This window comes from Ranitomeya variabilis, unplaced genomic scaffold (assembly GCF_051348905.1).
Source record: "Ranitomeya variabilis isolate aRanVar5 unplaced genomic scaffold, aRanVar5.hap1 Scaffold_142, whole genome shotgun sequence".
Classification (NCBI taxonomy): domain Eukaryota; kingdom Metazoa; phylum Chordata; class Amphibia; order Anura; family Dendrobatidae; genus Ranitomeya; species Ranitomeya variabilis.
Genome location: NW_027507954.1, coordinates 27,501 through 32,500, shown reverse-complemented (window position 1 = coordinate 32,500; position 5,000 = coordinate 27,501).

The following is a 5,000-nucleotide window of genomic DNA, read 5'->3' as shown; positions in this document are numbered from 1 at the left end:
CGAAAGACCACCCCTTGCGCGGGAAGGTCGAGGTGACTGGCCTCCGGAGGACGCCACGGCCGCCCTGCCTCGTGACCCACCGCTCCCGGGGCGACGCACTGAGTCGCTGCTGGGGAGAGGGGCCAGGGCGTGGGGGGGCCTGTGCGGCGCCGCCGTCTGGCTTAGACCTGCCTCCACCGCGGGGGGTCCTCGACCCACCGGCGGACGGGCGCGAGGAGTGGGAGAGGGGGGCTGGCCGTCGGGGTCCGCCGCGGCTCCGGCACAAGCCCCAGCGACCCGGAGGTCAAGCGCGGGGCATGGTCGGCCTGGCCGTGTCGGCGTCGCCCTCCGGCGTAGTCCCTTGTCCCGGGCTCTTGCCCGTAACCTCAAAGGTGACCGACCGAGCGGCGTCTCCCCCCGAAGCCGTGTCTCGACTGTTGAGAACAGACGAAGTCCGGTGCGGCAATACGCCGGGTACTCCCTTCGCCAAACTCGTGCCCCCCTTCGATTCGTCTTTCCTTCTCCATCCTCCCTTCTCGCTCCGGGGCGTCCGCTTGGTCTCTCTCTCTCGCTCTCCCTCTCGCTCTCGCGCTCCCTGCCGAGCCGCCTCGGAGGACGGCGGACGAGGGGAAGGCGACGGCGTTCGGCCGCGGGGCACACCGCACGGTGAGAACCCACTCGCCCGCCTCCCCGCACGTCTGTCATCCCCCCACTATCGTAGGGGCTCGGGAAAAGACTGGAAAACGCGGAGCTCGGCGGTGGCGTGGAAGCGCCACCCACCGCCGCCGCTCTCGCCGATGCCCACCGCGGAGGCCGCCCTTCGGACGCTGGGGTGCGGCGCGGGCCTCCGCGGACGAGCTGCGCATCTGAAAGTCAAAGGGCCGCCCTCGGAGAAGATCGTTGTGCTGCCCCGCGCGGGGAGCGATTCGGACGGCGGGCCCCCACGCCGAGGTGGGTGGGCGCCCCTCCGTTCGCCCGTGCGGGTCGTCGGACCGCTGCCGTACCACGGTTCGGGTCAAACTCCCCACAGCTCGGCCGCCTCCGTCCGTAGACGGGAGGGCGACCGCCGGCGTGCGCGCCCAAGGACGAGTGCCTGAAACCCGGGGGGGGGTAACAGAGGAAGGAGACCGCCCGCCGTAAACCGACGCGGGCTCCAAAGCCCGGGCCGAGCGAGCGGCACCACCTCCCCACCCGGGAGCGCTGAGCCAGATCGATCGGAAGAAAGGGCAGGGGCTCGGGTGGAACCCCTGCCTCCGTTCTTCCCCTCGGGGGAGACGGGGAAGAAACGTGCCCCTGGAGTCCTGGAAGCGAGTGTCCGGCGCGCTCCGGGCGCCCTCGAGACGGAAGCCGGGTCGCGGTGCGATTCTCTCATAGGTCTCCCCGTTGGCGCGGAAGCGGGAGACATCCGACACAGAGAAACGCCGAGCCCGCTCCGAGGGGACAAAGTCAGAAGGAGCGATCCGCCCTCCCAGAGCCCTCCTGCGGACGAGGACTCTGGATCTGCCCCCCTTCTGACGACCGTCGCCCTCAGAGGACAGGAACCCACGTGGGGAGGGTCCGTTCGGGCTCGGGCGACCCAGGAAACGCGTCTCGGACTCGGGACGGACAACCGGCAAAAGTCCCCCTGGAGCCGCGGAAGCCTGGTCTCGGCGCGAGTGCGAACTTCCATGCAAAAGGGGGGTACTCGCCAAACCGCCTACCCGAGTCGAGGAACCACGAAAACAACGGATTTTGGTCGGGGCCGAGAGGTACCTCTCTCTCCTATATCCTGCAGCTGGTGTGCAAAACTGGGTATTTGCATGGTGAGACACCGACCCCCACTTTAAGGGAACAAAGTCAAAAAGTGTCCGACCTCCTGGAGCCGTGCGGCGGATCCGGCGGCCAGAAATTTCCTCATTCCGGTTCTATTTTTTTTTTTTTCGAATTTGCGAAATTTGGAGGCCAGGCGGCGTAGCTGGGACCTGGACTAGCTCGAAACACCCTGAACCGGTGAGCGGAATCGATTTCCCAAAGTTCTACGGCTCCCGGAAGCCAAAAACAGCTCGCCGGAAAATTTCAAAGTCCCAAGGACTCTTTCTTGAAAATCAATCCGGGGGCCATGGAAGTGTCCTCGGTACAACCTCAGAGCTTTCCCCCGCCTGGAAGTCTGACAGCGGTCTGACGTTTTTCAAAGTTTTGAGCTCTCTGTTTGTTCTCAAAGTCACAAAATCGCTTTTTTTCAGTTTTCCACCCAGCAGACCCAAACTTCACCCCCACTTAGGTCACTGTCTAGGGGCGCCTTACGACATATTGACGCCCCTTTAGGGTGGAAGTAGGGGAAATGGGTGATTTTTACACAAAATCGGAAATTTCTCAAAATTTTTCTAAGTGTCAAGGACTCTTCCAGAAAATCTCCCCCAGGCTCCTGGAAGCGTCCCCGGTACACCTCTGGCGGCTGCCCCCGCCTGGAAGTCCGACACACGCCTGAAATTTTCAAAGTATGAAAATACGCATTTTCATCCAAAAATTCAACTTTCCCCCCGTGCACCGCAAACTTCACCCCCACTTAGGTCACTGCCTTGGGGTGCCTTACAACATATTGACGCCCCCCTGGGGTGGAAGTAGGGGAAATGTGACATTTTTCACAAAATCGAGATTTTCTCAAAATTTTTCTAAGTGTCAAGGACTCTTCCAGAAAATCTCCCCCAGGCTCCTGGAAGCGTCCCCGGTACACCTCTGGCGGCTGCCCCCGCCTGGAAGTCCGACACACGCCTGAAATTTTCAAAGTATGAAAATACGCATTTTCATCCAAAAATTCAACTTTCCCCCCGTGCACCGCAAACTTCACCCCCACTTAGGTCACTGCCTTGGGGTGCCTTACAACATATTGACGCCCCCCTGGGGTGGAAGTAGGGGAAATGTGACATTTTTCACAAAATCGAGATTTTCTCAAAATTTTTCTAAGTGTCAAGGACTCTTCCAGAAAATCTCCCCCAGGCTCCTGGAAGCGTCCCCGGTACACCTCTGGCGGCTGCCCCCGCCTGGAAGTCCGACACACGCCTGAAATTTTCAAAGTATGAAAATACGCATTTTCATCCAAAAATTCAACTTTCCCCCCGTGCACCGCAAACTTCACCCCCACTTAGGTCACTGCCTTGGGGTGCCTTACAACATATTGACGCCCCCCTGGGGTGGAAGTAGGGGAAATGTGACATTTTTCACAAAATCGAGATTTTCTCAAAATTTTTCTAAGTGTCAAGGACTCTTCCAGAAAATCTCCCCCAGGCTCCTGGAAGCGTCCCCGGTACACCTCTGGCGGCTGCCCCCGCCTGGAAGTCCGACACACGCCTGAAATTTTCAAAGTATGAAAATACGCATTTTCATCCAAAAATTCAACTTTCCCCCCGTGCACCGCAAACTTCACCCCCACTTAGGTCACTGCCTTGGGGTGCCTTACAACATATTGACGCCCCCCTGGGGTGGAAGTAGGGGAAATGTGACATTTTTTCACAAAATCGAGATTTTCTCAAAATATTTCTAAGTCCCAAGGACACTTTCAGAAAATCTTCCCCAGGCTCCTGGAAGCGTCCCCGGTACGCCTCCGGCGGCTGCCCCCGCCTGGAAGTCTGACACACGCCTGAAATTTTCAAAGTATGAAAATACGCATTTTCATCCAAAAATTCGACTTTCCGCCCGTGCACCGCAAAATTCACCCTCATTTAGGTCACTGCCCTGGGGTGCTTTACAACATATTGACGCCCCCCTGGGGTGGAAGTAGGGGAAATGTGACATTTTTCACAAAATCGGAAATTTCTCAAAATTTTTCTAAGTCCCAAGGACACTTTCAGAAAATCTTCCCCAGGCTCCTGGAAGCGTCCTCGGTACGCCTCCGGCGGCTGCCCCCGCCTGGAAGTCTGACACACGCCTGAAATTTTCAAAGTATGAAAATAATGCATTTTCATCCAAAATTCGACTTTCCGCCCGTGCCCCGCAAACTTTACCCACAGTTAGGTCACTGTCCTGGGGTACCTCACAACATATTGACGCCCCCCTGGGGTGGAAGTAGGGGAAATGTGACATTTTTTCACAAAATCGAGATTTTCTCAAAATATTTCTAAGTCCCAAGGACACTTTCAGAAAATCTTCCCCAGGCTCCTGGAAGCGTCCTCGGTACGCCTCCAGCGGCTGCCCCCGCCTGGAAGTCTGACACACGCCTGGAATTTTCAAAGTATGAAAATAATGCATTTTCATCCAAAATTCGACTTTCCGCCCGTGCCCCGCAAACTTTACCCACAGTTAGGTCACTGTCCTGGGGTACCTCACAACATATTGACGCCCCCCTGTGGTGGAAGTAGGGGAAATGTGACATTTTTCACAAAATCGAGATTTTCTCAAAATATTTCTAAGTCCCAAGGACACTTTCATGAAATCTTCCCCAGGCTCCTGGAAGCGTCCCCGGTACGCCTCTGGCGGCTGCCCCCGCCTGGAAGTCCGACACACGCCTGAAATTTTCAAAGTATGAAAATACGCATTTTCATCCAAAAATTCAACTTTCCCCCCGTGCACCGCAAACTTCACCCGCATTTAGGTCACTGCCCTGGGGTGCTTTACAACATATTGACGCCCCCCTGTGGTGGAAGTAGGGGAAATGTGACATTTTTTCACAAAATCGAGATTTTCTCAAAATATTTCTAAGTCCCAAGGACACTTTCAGAAAATCTTCCCCAGGCTCCTGGAAGCGTCCCCGGTACGCCTCTGGCGGCTGCCCCCGCCTGGAAGTCCGACACACGCCTGAAATTTTCAAAGTATGAAAATACGCATTTTCATCCAAAAATTCAACTTTCCCCCCGTGCACCGCAAACTTTACCCGCATTTAGGTCACTGCCCTTGGGTGCTTTACAACATATTGACGCCCCCCCTGTGGTGGTAGTAGGGGAAATGTGACATTTTTCACAAAATCGAGATTTTCTAAAAATTGCACTAAGTCCCAAGGACTCTTCCAGAAAATCTTCCCCGGGCTCCTGGAAGCGTCCCAGGTACAC